Genomic DNA, 14041 nt, shown 5'->3' on the forward strand with positions numbered 1-14041 from the left:
ACCTGACACAGACCTCGAAGTCGTGGTGGAAAAAACGAAATGATGGTGGTATATGTAGCTGTACTCATACTCTGCTTGAATGTGTTACAGCAGAAAAAAAAAACAATGTGTCAAACAACAACGCAGGGACCCTCTCTTGCAATTGATAGTCTGTGGGATATGGTGACGAAACTTTACACTGGTCTGTGAAAGCGACTTCGATCACGAGCTGCCTCCTCCAATGAACCAATACCTTTACATTTAATAGGGTCACCACATAAGGTCAACAGCGGCACGCAGATAGTACTTGTTTTCGATATATTAGAAGACAGGGACGCAGCAATATCTAATCGAGTTCTCTACCGGATGATGTTGGCAGTGTTTTTATAGTTCGTAGTTTTTCTCTGTAGGACGGTGCAAAATAACGAGTAGGGAGAGAATGTTTGGGTAACTCACATGAATGCACCCTAAGAGACGCAGATCTCCTTCAGACTGTAGTACCTGTATGTAGTTTGGAGACATACTGCAAAATCTTTGTCCTTCTTCCAATTCCTGTATGATGTGAAGTCTTCTTAATTTTCTCGATAAGGAACACCATCATAACTGCTTGTACCATCTTTTCTACTACCTCGTGTTGTAGGAGAAAGCTTCGTTTGGTGCTGACCTTACACATTGTACACAGTTCGCAGAGCTATGACAACATGTACGAGCTTCCACTGAGTGGTAAAACGCGGTCCTGTCGCATTAACTCAGCTCACTCTGTTTCTATATGGGATGCAGAAGGTCTTAGATATAGCATTCTCCCATTCAGTTCTGAGTTACATTGGGACAATCGCATGGATGAAGCTGCATGGAGGGTAGGGCAGAGACAGGAGCAGTTACAAGATGCAGAGGTACTGTCTAAAAAAAACACGCTGGAGGTTTTGCTGTGTGGGATCTCTAGCGGATAGGTACCAAAAACGTGACTGGTTTTGAGGTATGAGAGTGGCACAAATATAATTCACCAGTGACTGTAATTATTAAACGATGTCTTCATAGGATCCAACAAAAGTATGTGGTTGAATGGATAGACCCGATTCCAAATCACAGATGGCATTTCTACCACAAAGCATACCACTACCAGCGACTCTTATGTGTGCTTGTAGAACCAAAACCACTTTTTATGCAGGGTGGTGGTAAAATAGTGTTTGTGGTCGTGTTTTTAATAGGCGGTCCTTACGCGAAATATACGTTGCCAGAAGCACAATCCTTCTGCGGTCAGCTTCAAATGTCGTTCTTAATAGTGTTCCTCAAAAACAACATCGTCTTCCTCCAGGGAACCCAATCTGAACAATCCGGTGAGTGTAACCCGACTGCTGAAAAAAATTACTCGCTATGCAAAGCGACTCTCATGATCAATTTAACTAGTTAGCCTATAAACTTGATATGAATGACGTGCAGCCTGGCTGGTGGAAGCGATGGCTAGAGCACCTCAGCGGTGACCCTTGACTTGGAGCTGTATTCAGGCGTTTTTTCATTGTGGCGATATCTTTAAACGAAATTTCAATCGCCCACCTTCACCATCATAATAAAATCAGATGTATTACAGATTTCATAAAATATAAACCTGATATTTAAAACTTTTCTGTGCTATTTCCCTAAACGAATTCCTGTGTGGCGAGGCATTTGGTCACCTAAAGAGAGTGCGAAAGTGAGAAGGTGTCCTATGACGGAGGTGGATCTTATCATTCTATCATGACCCAAAACTGAGTTAATTTTCTAATCCTGTGATGTATGACTTAACAGGTATTAAGCTAATTAGAAAGAATTTTTCTACTTGATGAGAGAATACTTAGAGGAAATGTAGCCTATGCCATACTGTTACAGTATTTTTACAACAAGTAACGACACTTCAGCGAATGAAAAAGCGTGTACGAGGTGTGGCTAGAAAAAAACCGGACTAGTACTGGTGAAACAATAAAACGAATGCAATAAGGCTGAAAGTCGCGTGGCCTGTCACGTGACTCTCGCTCCGCCTACTGCTCGAGTTTCATCTGCCTCCTGCACTCAGTCTGCCCGTGGCGTCTGTTTTAAGTAGTTGACGTTTTGTCTGTGCGTCGGAAAATGTTGAGTGTACAGAAAGAACAGCGTGTTAACATCAAATTTTGTTTCAAACTAGGAAAATCTGCAAGTGAAACGTTTGTAATGCTACAACAAGTGTACGGCGATGATTGTTTATCGCGAACACAAGTGTTTGAGTGGTTTAAACGATTTAAAGATGGCCGCGAAGACACCAGTGATGACACTCGCACTGGCAGACCATTGTCAGCAAAAACTGATGCAAACATTGAAAAAATCGGTAAACTTGTTCGACAAGATCGCCGTTTAACAATCAGAGCAGTGTCTGAGTTAATAGGAGTTGACAAGGAAAGTGTCGAACAAGTTTACCGATTTTTTCAATGTTTGCATCAGTTTTTGCTGACAATGGTCTGCCAGTGCGAGTGTCATCACTGGTGTCTTCGCGGCCATCTTTAAATCGTTTAAACCACTCAAACACTTGTGTTCGCGATAAACAATCATCGCCGTACACTTGTTGTAACATTACAAACGTTTCACTTGCAGATTTTCCTAGTTTGAAACAAAATTTGATGTTAACACGCTGTTCTTTCTGTACACTCAACATTTTCCGACGCACAGACAAAACGTCAACTACTTAAAACAGACGCCACGGGCAGACTGAGTGCAGGAGGCAGATGAAACTCGAGCAGTAGGCGGAGCGAGAGTCACGTGACAGGCCACGCGACTTTCAGCCTTATTGCATTCGTTTTATTGTTTCACCAGTACTAGTCCGGTTTTTTTTCTAGCCACACCTCGTATGCCTCTCTTTCTTCTGTCTTTGAAAATAATTTATATCAAAGGGGGAAATCAACATTTTGTGAGAAAAATTCGAGATTTATGGTCAATAATATCGCTGCCTCGGATTGGATAAAGCGTTTTTTTTTTAACTGGGGTGTGTCTATGTTGGGGTGGAGTCGGTTAGAACTACTGTACACATCCAAACCACAGCTGCTTGTTTCGCGGTGCACTGAGGTTGGCTGCAGCAATGGTCACGAGGAGTCAGCAACCGGAAGCAATGGATTAGTTCAGCCTGTGACATGCGGTTAGGTACAAAGAATATGCCAGCCTGTCTGATCTTGTCCATGGTAGTAGGGGCTGGTGAAGTGACAAGTGTGCTGGGTGAGCAGCCACAGAATGCGAGTTGCATGAGAAAAGATTCAAAATGACGGATGTTTGTGCTGGGCGTATTGATAATTTCCGATTTCCTACCACTATAATCATCACCGGACGCCCTCTGTGGCCGGGTGTGGTGCAGTCTGGCATACACGTGTGTTCACGACTGCGGCTGTGGCCACAGCAGTAGTTTTCATCGGCCTCTGATCGTTTGTTCTGGTGGCGTATGAGAGTATTGGCATGCTGCATGTGGACCTAGGAACATGAGCACATGGGTTGTGTGAGTGTCTCAGCAATCTAGGGCATCTAACTATGACAACTACTGCTATTAACTGGATTGTGGTTTAAGTCTATCGTGTTTAGTGCTTCTCAATACATTGCAGTGGATCCTGTCTTCCAGTGGTATTTGTTATTGTCTCTTTCTTGTCATGCATTTATTATTGTCATGCAATAGATCCTTCCTCCTCCTCCTTCACAATGTAACAGAGAGAACCAATTTAGGAATTGTATGGTGTTTAAAAAGCCCAATCGTGACGTCCGATTCCCGATTGATGGCGATCCTGACATCTAGCTATGACACCTTATAAATATGGATTGACTACAGTGTAAGTGCATCGTGATTAGTGCTCCTCAATACATCACAGTGGACTCACATTTGCCATGGTATCTGCTATGGTCTGTATCCTATCACACAGTAGACCCTTGATCCGCCTCCTCCCTCCATATATAGCAGAGAGAACCAGCTTAGGGGTTATATAGTGCTTAAAGAATCCAATCGTAACATCAAATTTCGGATTGATCAATTTGTTGTTTCCAAGCATGCACACCAGTCCAACCTTTCTGCAGATTGTTTAAGGACATAGCATGTAGCTGAGGTGAAATTTGCAATTTTCACCTGTCTCCAATGTAATGAACTTCCTACCAAATGACCTAGCTGAGCCAGTATCCATCGATAGGATGCAAGAGAAAACAAATCCAGCAGGGTTTTGAACCTGGGCGGTTGCAGGATCTAATCCTACCAAATATTCCAGTCCTAGAATCCACCAATAGGAAGCAAGGGGAAACTGTCCCACACTAAAGAGTGTCGATTTAATTAATTAGCCAATAAATATGATAGAGTGAGGGAATATTTCTAAGACATGCACAGCTAGGGGTTTCTCATGTGAACACTGCTTTGTGTTTTGGTCGGAGAATGGTTGACAGTGGGTGCAGGCCTGACAGTGGCATGCAACATGGTGTGGCCACTTGAGTGAGAGAGAGCATGTGTTTCGACAGCAATTTTTCAGGTATCAGTATCAAACGGTTGCCGCTATCTGACGCTTTTGTTCAGGGGTTAGAGCAGTACTTCATGGGGCTGTGGAGCCACCAATAGCCGACAGCGGTGGGGCAGGCCTGCTGGCGTTTCCAAAGTCACTCCTGCGCACCTCGACTCCAGGTAGCCTGGCCGTTTGGTGAGATGATATGTTTAGCCGGTCTTTGACAGTGTAATTACGTGTTTCCTTATGTGGTAGGAATGAAAAAACATCGCAATTCCTTAAATATTCCACACACTGCAATCGAGTTCCTGAGAAATTTTTCATGTAAACTATATTCCATACATCATCTTGTATCCCATAAATTGTTTAAACAAACAGTATTCCATAAACTGCAGTCAATTTCCTGACAAATTCCTTAAATAAATGAATAAACTATATTCTAAACACTGCCTTGTATCCCATAAAGAGTTTAAATAAACAACATTCCACACTATGTCTAAATTGTTTAAACAATATTCCATACACTGCAATAGATTTACTGCCAAATGACCAATCAACTGAGTCTTTTCCCTCCAATTTCTATATGGGAGTGGGGAGGGGGAGGGCAAGGTGTTGCCAGAGGGGGAGGGGTTAATTAATTAATCGATTTTATTAATTGGTCAACCAAATTGATATCAAAATTGCACTTTTGTCAGTGAGAGGAGTTCCCAGAGGTGCTGGTGAGGAGGAGGGGGAGGGGAGGAGGAGGAGGAGGAGGAGGAGGAGGGGAGAGGTGGGTGTTTCTTGGAAAACCACTCAACCAAACGGTAGGTTACGGACCTTTCAGTCAAAAGGATGGATTATCCCTAGGTGGTACAGTACTCTTAGCAGAACAATAGGTTAAGGACCTGTCAATCAAAAGAGAACAATAGGTTTGACCCTGAATACATGCTGGCCCATGAATGTAGGTAATCCGCACTAACAAGCTGCACTATAATGAACTTTGTCCCACTACTACTGGCGTTTTTTTCATTGCAGGGATACCTTTTAATGAAATTTCAATCATTCACCTACACAGGGAGGGGTGACCGTCATAATAAAATCAGATGTATTCCCGAACTTACAAAGTGATTCATAGTATAAACCTGATGTTTACAACTTCTCTGCTGTTAGCTTAATAGACTTTGTATGTGGTGAAGCATATGGTTACTTTAAGCAAGTTCGGAAGTGAGTAGGTGTCCTCTGACAGAGGTAGATCTTAGCACTCTGTCATGAGCCAAAAATGAGTTTAATATTCTAGTCCTGTGACGCAGGTCGTAACAGATATTAAACCGATTAGAACGGGTTTTTTTTCCTGATGGAAGAATACCTAGAGGAAACATAGCCTATGCCACACTGTTACAGGATTTTCACAGCAAGTAACGATATTATATATATATATATATATATATATATATATATATATATATATGCTATAGCACTCCGTCTTCAGGCCCGGACCATCCGGCCGCCGTGTCATCCTCATGCAGGATGCGGATAGGAGGGGCGTGGGGTCAGAATACCGCTCTCCCGATCGTTATGATGGTATTTTTGACCGAAGCCGCTACTGTTCGGTCGAGTAGCTCCTCAATTGGCATCACGAGGCTGAGTGCACCCCGAAAAATGGCAACAGCGCATGGCGGCCTGGATGGTCATCCATCCAAGTCCCGACCACGCCCGACAGCGCTTAACTTCGGTGATCTCACGGGAACCAGTGTAACCACTGTGGCAAGGCCGTTGGCTGTAAACATCAGCTATACTCTTGAATTTGTCAGTCAATTATGTATAATTACTTTAGCTGTAGCTGCCCTAGTTTAAAATTACCTCAAAGCTTTTATTTGTTCTCTTTCTTCGAAAATAACTCGTAAAAATGGAGAAATCGACATTTCATCTGAGAAACTGGAGGTGTATGGTCAGGAATATCCCCGTCTCGGATTGGGTAAAGTGGACTTTGTAAACTGGGCGGGAGTCTGTGTCGATATGGAATTGGTTAGAACTAATGTATATATGCAAGCTGCAGCTGCCTGACTCACAGTATGCTGTGACAGGCGGCAGGAGTGGTTACGAAGAGTTGCCGACCAGAAGTCACAGATTAGCTCAGCCTGTGATGGGAGGTTAGGTACAAAGAATGCTACAACCTGTCTGCTCTTGCCTACGGCAGTGGGGGTTAGCAAAGTGACCAGTGCGCTGGTTGACCGGCGACAGAAGTGGATGCGTTTGTTGCATGAGAAGATTCAAAACGACGGGTGTTTGCACTGGACGATTATTCTCACCATGTAAATTGATCAGTTGACTGCTTGGTGACAGTTCCTCGAAGTACAAGGTCAGAGTATTCGGCACGGTGGTCATGTGGATACTGGGGGATGGAAGAGCAGCTGCCGCCGTAGCCGACACGTGTGTGGGTCTCTCCTGACCAGCACCAATGAGACAATGCAGGGGCCGGCCACGGACGGCGCGTCCGCAGCTCCCGCTAGTCGACGGAAGGCGTGCTCTTCGCCATCGCGAGTTTATGTGATTGGTAGGGTTTATTTCACCAGATATGTTTAGTGGGTGCTTGTGTTGTCAAACGTCGGTGCATTCCACACATCGCACTATGATCCGTTTGTGGCGGAAATTTCATTGCTTAAGTTGTATAATGTTTGCGTTCAATATTCAAATGTTGAAAATATGTTTTATTATGAAGAAGGACCATCATAAGGTGAAGGTGAGTGTTTTAAGTGCTCTATTTAACTACTTAAATTGTTAAACAATTAATTTGATAGGGTAGTACAAATGGACTATTTCGCTCTATTTTTGATATCGAAATTGCGTCAGCTCTTCCTCTGTCCCCAGCATTAGCCAGCAGGAATACAGTATTCTGATGAGAGATGAAAACCACTGTCTGCGTATTGTATGAATGCAGAGTCTTTCGATACGTTGACGACACGTTCGTCATTTGGCTACACGGACGCGAGAAATTAGACGAGTTTTTGGAACACCTCAATGGCATCAACAGTAATATCCAGTTCACCATGGAGGTGGAAAAAGATAATGCATTGAACTTCCTCGACGTCGTTGTCCACCGTCAACGAAATGGGTGCCTTGGCCACAGAGTCTACAGAAAACCCACCCACACAGACCTGTACCTGCACGCCACCAGCCATCATCATCCAGCACAGAAGCGCACAGTATTGCAAACATTGGTGCATCGTGCAAGAGTAATTTCAGACGACGACAACCTGCCCCACGAACTGAGCCATCTACGCAAGGTTTTCAGGAATAACGGCTACAGCACCCATCAAGTGAAAGAAGTGATTTCTGGGAAATATCAGAATAAGACCATCGACGAAGAGCAGGAAAAGAAACTTGCTTTGCTGCCATTCTGTGGCTCTGTGTCGGGCAAGATAAGCCGCCTGTTGAAAAGACACAAGACCAAATCAATCTTCAGGCCTCCAACGAAAATCCGTCAATTACTGAGACCAGTTACTGTAGGTCTCAGAACACCTGGATTCTACGAAATACCTTGTGAGTGTGGCCAGAAGTACATCGGACAAACAGTGCGCACTGTGGAACAACGCAGGAAAGAACATGAGAGGTATTATCGCCTACGCTATCCAGAGAAATCTGCGTTAGCTGAGCATGCGTTAGAAAACGGTCGTGGCCAAGCGGTTCTAGGCTCTTCAGCCTGGAATCGCGCGACCGCTGCGGTCGGCAGTTCGAATCCTGCCTCGGGCATGTATGTGTGTGATGTCCTTAGGTTAGTTAGGTTTAATTAGTTCTAAGTTATAGGGGACTGATGACCTCAGCTGTCAAGTCCCATAGTGCTCAGAGCCATTTGAAACATTTTTTAGAAAACAAAATTTGGCGATATCTCTGTCATGGCTCGCATTGACGGCTTCTGGGACAGTTTAATAAAGGAAGCTATTGAAATAAAAATTACCACAAATACCCTGAAAAGAGACGGTGGCTTACAGCTCAGCGCTGCGTGGGATCCAGTGATCGCGCGGTTGAAGAGGGCACATCGAACGACGACTCAAAACATGCCCATATATGGCCATGTCACGCGCACCAGTGACGTCACAGCCGGCAGCTAACGTATATAAGGGCGCACCAACAGCCCACTGGCAGTCATAACACTTCACAATGGCCATGGAGTGCTTGGCCGAAAGCTCGTGTAGTTTTAACCAATTGACGCGGTTGGAAACCCGAGAACATTTTATTCACTGTCACGTGTTTGGTGGCATTGGTTCAAACATACAAACAGTAAGTAGCCTCTTGAGAGAGATGGAGACAGGAAGCGAGTCTCGAATTTCCCGATCAACAGAATGCTGCCACTTGGTGCTTTATTTGGGGCTGCAAGATCAAAGGAGGTCGACATCTGGACGGTGGTATTTAGTATCGCGATGTGTAATTAGGACCTTGGACGGTTTCTGATCTACTTGACGGCAGCCGGACAATGGCCCAATTGGTGGCTACTATACTGTACTTCATTCTGTTAGTCATGCTTACAGTCATTGCCTCACGGGAAGTGGGGGTAGTGGGTGCAGAGGTGATCTCTACCCAAGTGGGGGAGCCTTGGTTTCCACAAACTGATTTAATAAAGAATGACACTGATTTGAATTTCGCGTCGTGAGATCCTCCCTCTCCAGCAAAGGCCGAGTCTTTTTCTAACCATTTTTTTTTTCTGGAAGGTGTGGGAAGGATTGGGAAGGGAGGGAATTAGGGGTGGAGGGTGCATGGGGGCTTAATTATCTTTAATGCAAATAATTTTAATTTTAGTCGCTGTTTGTCCGATTACGAAGTCTCTAAACCGGTTGTCCCTGAGTAGTACTAGTACGCAATCTGACTGCATAGAATAACAACAAAGAATGAAAGGAAACTTCCGTTAACACAATTAATTAATTAAGTCCCCAGCAACTATAAAAGCTACGAAACAACAAAGCACAAGTGTAACTGTTCTGTGTGTGGAAGTGTGATTCAGCGTACACATCTGGCACGGTTCTTCCTCAATAATACATTTATTTTAAACACCATTTACACTGAAGTAATTAAAAAAAACAGAAATACTATAATTGCACATAGAAACCAGAATTACAGTCTAATACAAGAACACGTGCCAGATGCTTTGTTGACTGAACCTGTGACCAAGAGGCATTATTATTTAAGACATTTGAAATTAAAAAAAAAATTTTTTTACCTTCATATATATTGACGAAAAATACACTCTGATCATTACAACATCCCCATTCGAAAAACATCTGCTGTCTAGCATATCAAAACAACTGCACACGACATGGCCTCAACTAGTACAGCTATCGACATCCCACAGCAACTTCTGAACAAGCACTACGACTGCCCACGGCAACTTCTCAACTACGACTGCCAGTGGAGGCGGCTGAATCATACTCTTTGGCGCAATCTCTGGCGGTGTGACTGTGTAGCCACCTTTCATATGCCCCTCCTCCACGGGCTAAAATTTGATGGTATTTTTGCCAGCATTGGTGGTGAAAATACCACCAAATTCGTCCAAAAAAAATACAGACAAAAACAAAAGATAATATTAATAAGTAAATATCACATAACTAGATAAATTTTGGCTTTGCACTGACCCTTCAATAACCTAATATATAAAATACAGTAAGGAATACAAATGCTTGCATACATGTGATTTACATAATAGTTTACACAAGTATCATGTGGTTAAACAATTCAATCAATAGCGTCAGCAATGACGAATAGGTGTAGGTAAGAGTCATAACATTTCATAAACAGTAAATACACAAAAAATCTGTTTATACAAATATCCACATAAAATCCTTTCAATAGTTCAATAAACAAGTAGCACTCCTTAGAGTAGTTGACAGTTCCAGCAGTAGCACCCAGCAATTGTCAACAGGTGCAAGTAGCAGTCTCATAACATTTCATCAGCAGTATTTAAACAGCTCCAACAGTGGCACCCAGCAATGGCGAGCAGGCGCAGACACCAACAAGTGACATTATGTCAGTAGAAGCAGTTCCATCAGTGACACCCAGCAATGTTGAACTGGTGCAGACACCAACAAGTGACATCATTTCAGTAGAAGCAATTCCATCAGTGGCACCCAGCAATGTTGAGCAGGTGCAGGTAACAGTCCATAATATTCACTATCACTAATCAGACAGTTCATCAGAGTTCATTAGCAGAAATTAAACATTTCCAAGTGGCACCCATCATGCTGAACAAGTGCAGGTAACAGTCCATAATATTCACTATCACTAATCAGACAGTTCATCAGAGTCGATTAGCAGAAATTAAACATTTCCAAGTGGCACCCATCATGTTGAACAAGTGCAGGTAACAGTCCATAATATTCACTATCACTAATTAGACAGTTCATCAGAGTTCATTAGCAGAAATTAAACATTTCTAAGTGGCACCCAGCAATGTTGAACAGGTGCAAGTACGAACAACAGTTTGAAGGCACACACAATTGCTTTTACAAAATTATTATTAATGCTCTTACACTAAACATACAAATTATAACAAACACACAAATGATATCAGATAAATGTCATATTGACTATCACAGATACACAAATATAAGTAAACCTATAATATTTATGGGTGTCAGAGCAAGCCACAACAAACAAGAAAAATAATATTTAGGAGATAGGTCGGTACCAATTATTTGGGATTAGGAAAGGAAAACACACAAAACACACTCACTCATCTTTCATCCACATTAAGTACTACTGTGTAATTGAATAGTGTTAACTGTGTAAAAGCAATTCTGTCAAAATTTGATGTTCAATATGTGTATCAAGTAGTAGTGGCAACAGTGTATAACAGTCAATAATAGTTAGTCAACGTCATAGTCATCATGTCAAGACCAATGTTTGCCAAGCCAAATCAAAATGTACGGTTGCTGAACAACTGTCAGTGTGCAAAGTATGCAAATGCTTCCTCTCTCAAAAAAAAAATAAATAGTATATACTGCTTATTGATTTAACAAAGTGTGTGTGTAGACAATCTTCCTTCCACTTGAGTGTTCTAGTCTGCCATCTTCATCCTCCTTGTTCCTTATTAACCAACAAAAAAAAAATGCTCCTCACTTGCCTTACCTCTTATCCACCAAAACTCCAATAATCATCAGCATCACATAATCTTAATACTTCAATAATACCTCTTATGTCGATGCATATAAACCTTATCATCAATATCATTTCACTTCCATAACAACTCTTTCCTCTAGTCAGTCTCCTTGAACAAGTACAGATAAAATCCTAGTGCAAACTTCAATTTATCATCCAATGCAATCCGAAGACACAATGTCCACAGACAACCTCTGTGTAATCCATCTTACCCAAATCTTCTACTCATTATGAATTATAAAATACATTTTGGTTACCTTGTCCATCATTAAATAAAAGAAATGCATACATGACCTCTAACAGCCTTTAGTTTAAATAATTTTCAGTAAGTAAGTACGAGTATGGAGTGTGAATGATCGTAATGTTTCACAGTGTGTACACCACTTTAAGAATCATGGCAAAACAGAAGCAAACATGAGGAGTATTTCTTGTGTCAAGTGTCATTTGCTATTTCAATTGCTCGCGAAGAATGCAGTGTAATAACTGTCAATGGTCTAAACCCAGTGTTGGTATGTCATGTCGTTAGCTTCCTTTCTATTAACACAAATTTATACAGCTTCCATAAAACCTCCAGCTCATGTGACTTCAATGAAGTTTCTTGTACCAATGTCGTTCGTAGCATTATAGTAGTTCATTTTCTTATCTTAAAATATAAGGCACTGAGCGTAAGCTAAACATGCAACAGCGAGTAAATATACCAGTAGAGAACAGAATGTCAACAAGTGGATGCAGCACAATTCCTACAACGAGGCTCTGCCACGCGAACAATCTATAATTAATACCATAGTGTGACCTAAACTCCATGTTCGTACACCGCATATCAGCATTTCTATATACCAAATTAAAGAGTAGTTATGACAACAAAACAGAAATGTGTAAATATGCAATCCATACGCAAAGCAGCAAATATATATCTTACATAAAAACAGGTCATTAGCATCATATCAGCATAAGCAAACAAACGTTCATATGCAATCTTAATAAGTAAACATGAAGGCGCAAGCAGAAACATCACAAAGTACAACCTACATACACAACCATATCAGCACAACCAATCAGGTTACTATTATAATTTAAATAAATACACAGCAGGCACATAATACAAAAAAAATATGACCTCAGTGAAAAAGCATTGCAGCCAAGCGATGCATAATATACACAAGTAACAACCCTGTTTATTAATAAAACATTGTCAAAATCAGCAAATGTACGCAAGCACGTCGCTTCACAAGTAAATTCATAGAACATAAAATTTAGCACAAAGTATAAATCATGTAATCGCGAGCAGCAAATTACGTCTAAAGTACGTACCTAAGTGGAAATTTGTTACCTGAAAAATAAACTCAATTAATAGTTACCTTTTTAGTTTATTACTTTCTTCTTCGAAATTACATTTTCCTGAAATTTTCTCGATAGCAAGTCCTCTTAACGTCGGACACACACAGAATTTACCTGAAGTTCTTAAATATTTTATACAACCGTATCCTGAAAAATACTGAACGTTAATAACATAATTTATCAAGTCACTATAGCTTTATACTGAATTGAATCAGAGAAATTAGACTGTGTAATTGTTTACGGCTGTCAGTGCATTCGCACTGAGTGCTCGATCAGCTGTAGGTACGCGTGACGTAAGAAGTAATTGTTTGCAGTCAACGACTGCCTTGTGCGGCGTGCAGACTTGACTGTTGCTTTGAGTATGTACCGCCGCCGGAACACGGCGCGGTATCCTTGTATTCTCTACGTGTTTACGTATAACTGTTAGTTTCTCAAAAGTATGTCATTCCACAAAAATTTTAACGTTCGATGTATGATGTATTCCCTTAGAGCGCCGAGATTTAAGAGTTTCCACTTCGACAGTGTTATCATGAATAATTTTACGAACTCTATATGGACCGTTATAAAGCAGAAAAAATTTGCGACACAAGCCTTTTCCTTTGTGAGACAAACGATGAGACTTAATTAACACCTTTTGACCAACTGAGAAAGATTTAAACGACCAGGACGTTTAGCTGATTCTCTTCTAGCAGCCGCAGACGCAATATTTTGTAGAGCCAGGTTGACAACTTCAGAATGCCGCAGTTTCCGTGAAGGCGGAAATGGAACGATTTCAGAAATGCGATTTGTCGGTGCTTTATTTTTTAATATCAATATAGGCGGTAAAGAAGTTGAATCATTAGGGAGTTCATTCAGAATGTTTTGAAAAATATGAAGATACTGATCCCCCGTTCTATGATTCTGATGACAATAAAGTCGACACAATTTATTAATTTCCTTCATCCATCTCTCTGAAGCGTTAGATTGAGGGTGAAGAAGTGAAATGAAAATTGGTTTAATCTTACGACGCCGTAGAGCATGAAGCCAAATTTTAGAGCGAAACTGTGATCCATTATCTGATATAACCTCATCAACATGATCCACTTCTTTAAGAAAATGTTTGATGAAAGCATTAGATACTGAACGAGCTG

At 41.5% G+C, this 14041-nt stretch overlaps 1 pseudogene; it reads right to left on the minus strand.

The window, feature by feature from the left end:
- Nucleotides 1-6087: 6087 nt before the first annotated feature.
- On the minus strand, nt 6088-6205 carry LOC126254858 (5S ribosomal RNA; annotated as a pseudogene).
- Nucleotides 6206-14041: the final 7836 nt, after the last annotated feature.

Source organism: Schistocerca nitens, chromosome 4, assembly GCF_023898315.1.
Source record: "Schistocerca nitens isolate TAMUIC-IGC-003100 chromosome 4, iqSchNite1.1, whole genome shotgun sequence".
Classification (NCBI taxonomy): Eukaryota; Metazoa; Arthropoda; class Insecta; order Orthoptera; family Acrididae; genus Schistocerca; species Schistocerca nitens.